This window comes from Trichosurus vulpecula, chromosome 6, assembly GCF_011100635.1.
Source record: "Trichosurus vulpecula isolate mTriVul1 chromosome 6, mTriVul1.pri, whole genome shotgun sequence".
In the NCBI taxonomy this organism is placed as follows: Eukaryota; Metazoa; Chordata; class Mammalia; order Diprotodontia; family Phalangeridae; genus Trichosurus; species Trichosurus vulpecula.
Window position 1 is genome coordinate 141,445,863 of NC_050578.1, and position 12,223 is coordinate 141,458,085.

Sequence of the window (12,223 nt, forward strand, 5' to 3'; positions counted from 1 at the left end):
GGGCAGGGTGTGGTGATTTGCATAGCAGTGGGGCATCTAACGAATATGAAGAACACTGACTACATAGACTACATGGACAGGTCTCTTTTAAGCCCTCAAGTGACCAGAAAGCCATGTTAATTAATGGCAAGAAGGTTCGAGTCTTAACTCTCTGTGCCAATAGATAGTACCCACAATGGGGAAGAACTAGCTCACCCCACATGATATGGAGCCTTGATAGATATTGCTTCTGTCACACTCCCCTTCATGCAGTCTCTGGTTTAATCAAATTGGATTTCTAGCTGTTCTTCATATATGCCCCTCCCATTTCCCATTTCCATGCTTTTGCATAGGCTATTTCCTATGCATAAAACACACTTCTGCCTAACTTCTACTTCTTAGAAATCTGAGTTACCTTCAAAGATTATCCTAGGTATCACCTATTAAAGGAGGCCTTTCTTGATCCCACTCTAATATTCTGTAGTGATATAATAGATAGAGGATTAATTTTAAAATCAGGAAGACACAGGCTCATGGATTGCCTCTCACAGACTTGCTGTGTGACTCTAGTTAAGTTACTAAACCTGTCAATGCATTAGGTGACTTGCTAAGACTTGGACTGCTCGGTGGCACAGTATAGGAACAGGAGTCAGGAAGACCTGATTTTGGATCCTGCCTCAAGTATTTACTAGCTGTGTGACCCTAGGAAAGTTACTTAGTCTCTCTTTGATTCAGTTTCCTCATCTGTAAAATGGGCATAACAGTAGCACCTTCTTTCCCAGGTTGTTGTGAGGGTCAGATGAAATAACATATATAAAGCACTTTGTAGACCTTAATGTACTAAATAAATACTAGCTATTATTATCATAAATTTTTGTCAAGTTACCAGTCTGCTTCAGGGAGGAGATTTCCTTATATTGCTTAAATCTCATGTCTGGATAAAAACAACAACAAAGGAATACAAAGGAATTTCAAGGAGAGGGGACTAACTAGTGGAATTAGGAAAGGCTTTGTACAGGAAATGGCTCTTAAGGTGAGTTTTGCAGAAAGTTAGGTTTTCTAAGAGGTAGAAGTAAAGAGGGAATGCATTTCTGCTCTGGGGGACAACCTTGCAGAGGCTGAAATGAATGCAGAGATGAAATAGGAAGTAGAATAATAGCCAATAGGCCAGTTTAACTGGAAGAGACAGTACATAAGGAGACTGATGAAATAAGACTGGAAAGGTAGAAAGGAGCCAGATTGTAGAGGGTTCTTTATGCCAGGCTGAGGATTTTGTAATTTATATTAGAGGTAACAGAAGTCTTTGGTGATTTTTTTTAATAAATAGGGCAGTGATAGTATCAGTTCTATATTTTATGAATGTCAATATAGCAGGGGTGGAGAATTGATTGGAAAGTGGAGAGGTCAGAAGTAGAGAGATTAATTTGGAAGCTATTGCAGTAATCCAAGGGATTATGCTCTGAACTAGGATTGAGTTGAGTGGAAGAAATAGAACAGATGCAAGAGACACTATGATGGTAGAATCAATAGGACTTAAATTGGACTTGGAAGTACAGGAAAGGGATAAAGTCAAAGACAACTCCAATGTTGTAAACCTGAGTAATGGGAAGAATGAAAAATGTTGAAAGGCTCTTGGGGCACATATGATAAATTTCATCTTGGATATATTGAGTTTGAGATGACTATGGGATATACGGGTGAGATATTGAACAGGTAATTTTTAGAGTGGGATTGGAGTCTAGCAGAAGGAATAGGGCTATCCATATAATTTTGGGAGTCATCTACTAGGACCTAGGGATACAAAAAATGAAAGACCAAAATTTAGCCAAATGTTGGATAATGCTCATCAGGGTAATCACATGGAAAAAATATCTAGAGATGTTGACTGGGAAAGAGGACAATTAAATGGATTCATTATTGTCTGGAAAGAATTCATTAATCTTCAACTCTCAATCTACCAACAGGTCCTTATTAAGTGTCTGCTATGTGACAGACATTCTACTACTGGCTGTGGATACAGATATAAAAAAATGAAGCAGCTTTTACTCTCAAGGAGCTTACTGGGACATGAGCTCAGCCTTTCACTATTTAACATTTTTTTAATCAATGTATTGAATAAAGGCTTAGATGGCATCCATATCAAATTTGCAAATGACACAAAGCCTGGACAGAGCACACTAGAGGACAGTCCAGGTACAAAAAGAAGTTGATAGACTAGAAAATTGGACCAAATCAAACAAAATGAAATTGTGCAAAAGTAAAGAATCTTCAACTTTTTTTTAAATTTTCATTTTCAGTTCCATATTACCTCCCATCCTCCCTCCTCCTGCATGCATTGAGAAGGCAAAAAAATATAATACCCATTTTTTTCTACATGAAGTCCTGTAAAATACATTTCTAAATCTTACACTTGTTACAGGATGGGTGAGGATTTTTTTTAAACATCTGGGGGTTTTAGTAGACTTCAAGTTTGATCTGAGTCAACAGTATGAATTGATAGCCAAAAAAATAATTCCCCAAATCTTAGCCATTATAGCAGTAGGACAAATAGTTTCCAGGAATCAGGAGTTGATAGTCCCACTATATATTACCTTCATCAGACCACATCTGGTTGTATTTTATTTTGGACACCACATATTAGGAAGGGCATTGATGAACTAGAAAGTTTTCAGAAGAAAAGAAACACAATGGTGAAAGGTCTCAAACCTATGGCTTATGAGGATCATTTGAAGGAATTGGGTACATTTAGCCTAGAGAAGGCTCAAGAGGACATTTTAACTATCTTTAAATACTTTAGTTATGAAGAAAAGGAATTAGATTTGTTTTATGTGGCCTCAGTGTGCAGAATTAGGGGCAATTGGTAGAAGCTGCAAAAAGGCAAATTTCAGTGAAAAAAAAATGAAAGAACAAATTTCCTTGTTCAGTTGTTTCTGATTCTTTGTGACCTCATCTAGGGTTTCTTTGCAAATATACTAGAGTGCTTTGTCATTTCCTCCTCCAGTTCATTTTGCAGATAAGGAGACTGAGGCAAACAGGGTTAAATGACTTGCCCAGGGTCACATGGCTAGTATCTGAGACCAGATTTGAATTAAGGAAGATGAGTCTGATGCTATCCACTGCACTACCTAGCTTCTTACATAGTAGGTAAAAAGGGAAAAATACTGACATGAAGGAGCAGAGTCCTCCTCACTGGAATCTTCAAGCAAAGGTTGACATTTTTCAGTTGTTTCATATTTTATTAGATTGCCTTCCAATTCTGAAATTTGGTGAATTTCTTCCCTAAAGTAGATTGCAATTTAATAGATGATGTAGGACTCCTACACAAATCACTATGATACCAATCATATACCAGTATGATACTTGATAAGGGCCTAAGGGACAGCTAGATAAAGTATACTTGGGAAATCCCAAGACAGAGAGAGGGCTCACTTTAAATAGGGAGAGGTTCAGGGGTGGCTTGATGGAGATGTCCCCTAAGCTGGGCCTAAAAGGCAGCATAAATAGTTTAGAAGCAGATAGGGAAGGAGTGCATTGTAGACATGCCAGTTAGGTGGCAAAGTGGATAGTGCACTCTGATTATTCCACAATCAGAAAGACCTGGGTTCAAATCCCACCTCAGATACTTTTTTTTACAGTTTGTAAAATGTGAAGTTTATTACATCTTCAAACTATCTTTATACACTCTTCTTCTATTGGTGCCCCAAGTCACAGGGAACCAAGACGGTTGCACTTCCCTCTGTGTTGCTTATTTGTCTTCTTCAAAGTCAGTTGGCTTCTTCCTCTTGGCTTTCTCAAACTCCTGGGTTCCCCAGGTATAGAGGAGGCAAAAGGCTATGAATGGGGGGAGGGGGCTACCCGCAGAATGGAGTCCTGCGTCCTGCGGAACACATTCGGGACGCCCTTGGTGATGTAGCTGGGGACGGCTCTCTGCTCAAAGCGGGACAGGCTGTAGGAGATGAAGTGCCTCATCCAGATCAGGTTCCCGAACTCGTGGCCCATCTTCCTGGTGTCTTGGTCCCGACTTCAGGACGCTTCTCCCTCCAAAGACTCACCTCAGGTACTTTCTATCTGTGTGACCCAGGGTAAGTCTTTTAATCTCTGTCTGTCTCAGTTCCTTCATCTGTAAAATGGGGATAATAATAGCACTTACTTGTCAAGGTTGTTGTGAGGATAAAATTAGGTTTATAAAGCAATTTGCAAACCTCAAAGTGATATATAAATGCTATTTGTCATTATCATGGAGGATTGAGAATTTACAGTAGAAATGGGAACTAGGAAGGCATCTTTTTTGGCTGGTATGTGGAACTTGGTAAAAGGAATAGATTTGGAGGTTCATCTTCAAGATTAAGCTAGTCACTCTAAAGTAATTTGTCTTATGTTTCTCTACAGTTGATTAGATTCCATTTTATTTAACCTTATTTTTACTTAAGATTCCAATTCTGTGAGGGGGTTTCATAATCTTAGCATCACAGATTTAGAGTGGGAAAGGACCTAAGAGGCCATCCTGTCCATTCTCTTCATTTTACAGATGAAGAAACTGAGGCCCAGAGAGGTGAAGTGACCTGGTGAAAATCCGAAGTTGTAAGCATCTAAGCTTGGATTTTAACCTAGGTCTTGTGATTTGAAATCCAGTACTCTTTTCACACCCTAGTTTTTAATAACCTATTCATAAATGTTCTCAGGAAGGGTTAATTCTACAGTTGATCAATCTTATTTTTTAAAATTCTGTTTTTCACTTTCAGTGAGGAAGGGTCAGTGATGGCTTTTACTAATGGTGACATACTACTTCTTTCCCCAAATTTACTAATGGTGACATACTACTAGTTTCCCCAAATTCTCCAGATTACTCTGTTTGGAACTTTGTAAGCCTCTTGCACACTGACAACAAAAACTGGGAAGATGGGGACAGAATGACTTTTGTCAAAAAGGGTAAATTTTTAACATAAAAAATTTTGAGGAGAGGGAGTTTTTTTTAAATTATAAAGTGAGGTAATATGAGGAAGCCTTCCAGTGAGAGAAGTCATAGGAGATATTCCAAATATAGATAAGATGCATTAAAAATTTATAGAATTATAGACTCTTAGTTGGGAAGGACCTCAGAGGTGACCCAGTGCAGATCTTAGCTTATTAATGCCACATATTTTTCTCCATCTTGTACATCTCTGTAAGCAAGGACAAGGCATCTAGTTTCCAGATTATAAAGTTAAATTGAAAGCTGAATAATAATCTCACAATGGAAGAGGGAACCATTCTGGAAATGTTTAAAAAAACAGATGGGAAATAAAAGAGATATTTACTAATTTTCCTCAATTCTGAGAATTACTCTATCTGGAACTTGTGGCCCTTTTGCACATTGACTACAGAAACTAGGAAGAAGGGGACAGGGAGTAATTTTGCTTTGGGTAACTAGATATGAACTGGATATGACAATGGTATGGAGGTTTTGAGCCATGCCTGCTATCATAAGTAAGAATATAGCCAAATTTCCTAGGTCAAACCAATAGTGTAACATAACATTTTAGCTCCATGTTCTACCAAGAACTCCGACCAGTAGTGAAATGTGGACTTTGTTTTATTTGACAAAAATCTATTTTCTTTCTTTCTCATCTCCTCCAGCTCCTCTGAAAAAAAGAAGAAAAACAGAACCCTTGTTACACATATGCATAGTTAAGCAAAACAGCTTTTCTTATTGGCCATGTCCAAAAACAAATATGTCTCAGTCTGCATTCTGAGTCTGTCTATCACTTCCCTGACAGGAAGTGAGTAGCATGTTTTATTGTGAGTTCTTTGGACTGGTTGTTGGTCATTGCATTGATCAAAGTTCTGAAATCTTTCATTCTCTCCATATTCCATCAGCAGTTCTGCTTGGTTTTGACTCCACAGGCATATCCTGTCTTCCCCTGGATAAACCAATCATCTGAAATCTTATCACCAGGCAGATTAACTCAATCTTTGATATTCAACACCTACTTAATTCTTTCATTTGACTCCCCACCCCTTTTATTGGAGGGTTGAACAATAAAGTCCTCCCAAAGCTTTAGTTTATAGAGAGCTCAGAACCTTTCAAGTAACTCCATTTTCCAACAGCAGCTATGGATGGTTTTGACTAGGAAATTCATGCCCTGATTTGCTGGTCCCTCCTAACTTTTCAGCTTCCTTTTATGCGTTGTTTGCTCCCATTAGATAATAAGCTCTTTGAGAGCAGGAACTATCTTTCTTTTTAAAATTTGTATCCCCAATATTTAGTACTGTTCAGTATGTAGTAGGCACTTAAATGTTTTTGAGTGGAATTTGAAAGTTGTTTGTTTTTATAATATTGCTATTATAGCACATAGTTCTCCTGATTCAACTCCCTTTGCTTTCCATCAGATAATATGTGTCTTCCAGTATTTCTCTGAAATTGCCCTGTTCATCATTTCTTATGGCATAGTAGTATTCCATTGCATCCATATGTCATCATTTGTTCAGCTGTTCTTCTAATGGAGGGGCACTTTATTAGTTTCTTTACCGCCACAAAAAGAACTGCTATAAATATTTTTGTACATGTGGATCCTTTTCCTCTTTAATATTTTTTGGATATGTGTAGTAGTGAAATCTCTGAGTCAAATGTGTGCTCAGTTTAGTAACTTTTAAGGCATAGTTTAAATGCTTTTATAGAATAGCCAGATCCATTCACAGCTCCACCAATAGTGCATTAATGTACTTGTTTTCCTACAGGCACTACAATATTTGTCATTTCCCTTTTTATTGTTTGCCAATCTGATGGGTATGCGGTAGAACCTCACAAGTTTGCATTTATTTTTATTAATTATTAAATTTGAAGCATCTTTCATATAACAATAAATAAGTTTAATTTCTTTCTATGAAAGTTGCTTGTTTATTTTCTTTGACCATTTATCCATTGGGAAATTGCTCTTCATTTTATAAATTTGAATTGGTTCCTTACATAACTTAGAAATGAAGCCTTTTTCAGAGAACCCATTGCAAACATCTTTTCCCCTCAGTTCCTGTTTCCCTTCAAATTTTAGTTGCATTGGTTTTGTTTGTGAAAACCTTTCATTTTGTATAATGCAAGTCATTTATTTTGTATTTAGTGACACTTTCTGTCTCTTATTTGGTCAGGAACTCTTACCCTATCTTTAGATTTGAAAAGTAATTTCTTTTTTGCTCCTATAATTTGTTTATGTCACTCTTTATGTCTAAATCATATAGACATTTGATTCTTATCTTGGGATACAGCAAGCTATGTTAGTTTGCATCTAGTTGCTACTAGACCACTATCCAGTTTTCCCTGCAGCTTTTGAAGAATTGTGAATTCTTACCCCATTAGCTGGGATCTTTGGGTGTACAAAACACTTGGCTAATGGGCTCATTTGCTTCTGTATATCATATACCTAATCTGTCTGACTGATCGACCTCTTTATTTCTTAGCCAGTACCAAACTGTTTTCATGATTACAGCTTTGTATATAGTTTGAAATCTGGTGCTGCTAGACTCCCTTTATACCACCCTCCTCTCCTTGCTTTTTTCATTATTTCATTTTTTCATTCAATGTCTTGTGATTCATCCCTTTTTCATCTAAATGAATTTCATTATTATTTTTTCTAGCTTTATTAAGTCATCCGTTGTAGTGTGTTCAGTATGGTACTGAAATGTGAACTTTGTAAATGAGAATGATCATCTTGGAGCCCCTGAAACTTCATGGTCATTGGTTTCCTAACTTAATTTCAGGAGCTAACTAGTGATGTTAGAGTATTGGCTACTGTGCAAAATTCAGCAATAAATATTTCAAGGTATTTACAGTTTGGTTTAATTTGCAGGTAGTTTAGCTTTTTAGCCTTCTTCCTCCTTTCCCTGCCCCATCTCAATCCTTCTTCAATTTATCTGATAATCCATTTCAGTAGGAGCTATTAATATGACGAACATTTCAAAACATCGGGATGTGATTCCCTGGGCTGTTAATTAATGGCTCAAACAAAATGTTGATTTTGTTTTAAAAAAGAGAACTGTGGGAGCCTTGTTTCCATGGCGGTAATAGAGTTCTTGTTTCTTTGAAGGATTAGCTTGCAGAAACTGATCTAACTACTATGTAAGGTGCTATATTTATCAGATAGTAGCAGATTACAGTCCCATAAATACTGGCTTAATATCTATTTATTCATGTAGGCACTTAATGCTACAAACATACATTTTTTGGCATTATATGTCTGTGAAACTTCAGCAATTCTGCTATAGAAGGAAGGAATTAATTAAAATATACTATAGAGATTTATTTTCTCTCTACCAATTCCCTCCCTTCTCACCCCAAACTAATTCGTTCATTTTCCCCTCTTCTTCTTGAGAATGCAATATTCATTCTGCAGGAATGTATATTTAATGTTATAGAAAGTAATGTACTTTCAATGTGCCACAGTACACTATGGGGAGTGAACATCCATCACCCCAGGAAAATGTTTCAGATCAGGAAAATGACTTCAAACACATATGCAAAAATATGTAATGGAATTAAAAGATCCTTTAGGTCTTAGGAGGCACTCATCCTTGGAACCACACTGATAAACCACTTTTCAAGTTCCATGAAATGTCTCCATCTACCATCTACAAACTTTCTGATTGAAATGAAAAACTGTTATCAGCAAAGATGCTATCAGAAACGACTATTATCAGAGATGTCTTCTGTGGAACATTACATCGGCCAGAGTTAGGGTTTTCTGGTTGACATTTTAGGCACAAAGGTGTAAGGTATAATAGGCATGAAAATAGAATCAGCTCCTCACTCTTAGATTCTGTCAGAAGTACCCAAGGCTCATGAGTGCTAGTAGAGAGAACAATGTTGAGGCTATATCTTTCTGTTAACAGACAGCATATTTCAATGTTCTAGCCTGGGAATTGGGCTTTGAAGACTTATTTACCATATAAACATTAAAAAATTATTTGCATGATAACTTTATTGTATACTTGGAGAGAGTAGCAAGTTGTACATGGTAGATTTGCAATTTCATGTGAATCATCTTATTTTTTATTTTACTGTATTATGGAAATGCTTGCTTTGTTCTCAAAAAAGGATGTTTTTATGAGGGGAGAAAAATATTCATTATATTTAATGGGGATTCCAACACCCAAGAAACCTCTTTGTCTTTTTGCTGTTAGCCCTACACTATACTTATTCCTATTTAAAAAAAAATGAATATTTCTTTTTTTTTCCTTTTTTATTGTAGAGAGGAGGTGGAATCTCAAACTTTGAAATTGTATTAGTTGTAAATATTCTTCATGCTTTATTTCCCTTCCTTCTTCCTTACCCTCATTGTCTGCAAGATGTGATATGTGTGTACCCAGTGTGACTTCTGACAAGGCCTATTTAGCAGCTCCTGGTGTGTTTGTGGGTAAAAAAAAGGTTTGAAAAGAGAAGAAGGAAAATGAACCAACTAAGGCATCCACTGTCTCTCTACCTGGTTTGTTAAGGTTTTTTCCTTCCTCCTCCCCATTTCAAAAATAAAAAATGTTTTCTTTCTAACTGATTAGAGGCTTACATTGCTTCTGTGGCAAATGAATTGACATGGGAGGGCACTGCTGACAAGAGGCTGATAATTGATGATGGTGGGTGGGGGCCTAGTGCAATAGCATATCCTAGAAAGGGTGATCCAAGGACACCCATCAATCAAAATGGTGACAGTAGCCAGGGAGATTTAATTGGAGATTCATTGAACCTTTAATGATGCGACAAAGAAAAATAAGGAGGCATGAAAGGCTTCAAGGCTATTTCTTTCCCTTCTCTCCACCAATTCTCAAAAGAAAGAAGGGAAGGTGGGCATAGCCGAAGGGCTATACTGTCATTGTTTCTAACAAAGGTAATCACAGTGCTTTGAGAGCAAACCTAGAGTGTGCTGAGAAATTTATCATTATTCCAGCATAGAATAAAATAAAATAAAAAGCATCCCCATGGATTTATTTTACTCATCAGTCTGACCTAGCCAGTGTCTTTAGGATGATGAGAGATGTTCAGAAAATGCTGAAATGAATGTCTGTGTTTCAACTCTGAACTAAAGATAAGTTTAAAACACAGATGCTGGCAGAGTGCACGTCCTGTGTTCCATGAGGAAATGTCCTCTCTTTCCTTTTAATAAAAGTAGTTTTAAACATGGCTAAGCCTATTGTTCCAAAAAGTTCATACGCCTTTATAAAGCAAATCTTTTCAGCTTAGTTCTGTCCTTGTTGTTTACCTGGATGGCAAAAGTGCACCTACTCAGTTTTGGAAGGGCAAGAACACTCCAGAATGGCTATGTGGGAATTCCAGAACATCTCTTGACAGTCTAGCGGTGGAAGAAAAAAACCTGCAGATGCAAGAAAGTTTAGCCCTATCACCTAATAATCTGAAGAAGGGATTGGGGTGGTTCAGATCCTGGAAGCATACTGGCTGAATTGCTAAATTTACCCACTATCTACCTCCAGCATGGAGAAGTCTGGACTCAAATCCTTATTGTTCTACTCATTACTGGCATAACCACGGGCATGTCACTTCACTTGTTTGAACCACAGTTTTCTCATTTTATAGCTAAAGGTATTGGACCGAATAACTTTTAAGGCCACTTTCATCTTTAGATCTATGATTTTTCCCTACCCTGTTAGGTATGCATTACTCTCTGGGCTTTGCAATTCTTGTGGCAGTCTCACTCTGCTTGTGGATAAGTGGGTGTGCATCTACCTCTTTCCTTTCCCCTCCACCCTGTCAATTTCCTACTTGAATATACCCTATTAACCAATGCTTTTACACAAACTCATTCTTTTCTATTATAGTGAGGCAGGTGGGGGATTGCTGAGATAAAGCAGGCTCTTCCACATATTTCTTATGTGAGCAAATAGAGTCTTTGTTTCAAAACTATAAATAATGCAAAGAGAGATTAATTTGACAATCATCTTCACGAAGACTGTTAAAGAAATGGAAGAAGATTAGCTTTTCCTACCATTATCACGTTTCCTACCACTTTGCCCACATAGCCAAATTCTAGATTCTTGTTGTCCCAATTTATTTTTTTTTCTTCTAGATGTGAACTTCTTTCCTATGGGACAGCCACTTTGCAAAGCAAAAAAAAATTCTTTTTTTGTTTAAAATTCGAATAGTCAAAATCTGGCTATACTGTCTCCTGACTCTATTCAGCCTCATAGCTCCTAGAAATAGTGAAAAGATGTGCTTGTGTAGAAACATTTTCACATATTGTATTGGGGGAAAAGTCCATACTTTGATTGAATATTTTGAAAGATCAAGGTTGGCAGGGGCTGAGGACATGGTGGGGGAGGGGGCACAGTGACAATTTCCTGGTTCAGTTCTCCACAAGCACTATTAAAATGGCTTCTCAAAATGTAGGTTATGATGTCTGTGCCTCTAGCAAGACTGCCCTGGCTTTCACCTTGCTTTAAAAAAAATTATTATTGTCTTGGCCTCTGATACATGCTTATCTTTTGTTTAGTTGCTTCTAAAAGCCATATTCCAACTTCTCCTGTTTCCTCTCCTAAAGAATGTCTTGGGGCAGCTAGGTGGTGCAGTGAGTAGAGCACCATCCTTGGAGTCAGGAGGACCTGCATTCAAATCTAGCCTCAGACACTTGACATACTAGCTGTGTGTCGTTGGGCAAGTCACTTAACCCCAAATGCCCTGTCTTCCCCCTTCGAAAAAACCCAAAAACCCAAATAAAGAATGTCTTGATTATTCTTTCCATAGACAAGAACTTATCTTTTAAAAACTGACTAAAAGTAAGAATCATTCTATACACACTGTGAAGCTCTTGAAGACATGTTTCTTTTTTTCACCCTTAGCCTAGGTCAGCCAACTTGTCCCCCTGGGTTAATAACTTGCAAAAACCTCATAGTAACGCATGGACTAAACTATGATGGTATAACACACAACTGGGAAAGTATTGGCTACAAAAATTTTTCTAGGTTTGTGACAGAAGTAAATGAGAAATTGATATCCAAAGTACTTGACATTTATACAATACTTTATACATTAAAATTATAGAAGTGTAGAGGGTTTGAGAAGGATTAAGCTAATGCAATCCAATCAAACAAGTGATTGCAAATGAGAAAAAAGATTCAGGGAGTGATTGATGGGACAAGTTCCTGAAGGATATGGGAAGGAAATTGACCAAAGGACAAGTAAAGAGCTTGTCCTTGGCAAAGAGAAGGCTATTTACATCCTTTGTGACTGGAGCAAATGAAGAAAGAAAGAGTGAAAATGTAGACGTTTTTT

The 12,223-nt window shown here is 37.3% G+C and overlaps 1 pseudogene; it reads right to left on the reverse strand.

Annotated features, from left to right (window-relative positions):
- Nucleotides 1–3,724: 3,724 nt before the first annotated feature.
- Nucleotides 3,725–3,978, reverse strand: LOC118852627 (annotated as a pseudogene).
- Between the last annotated feature and the right edge of the window lie 8,245 nt (nt 3,979–12,223).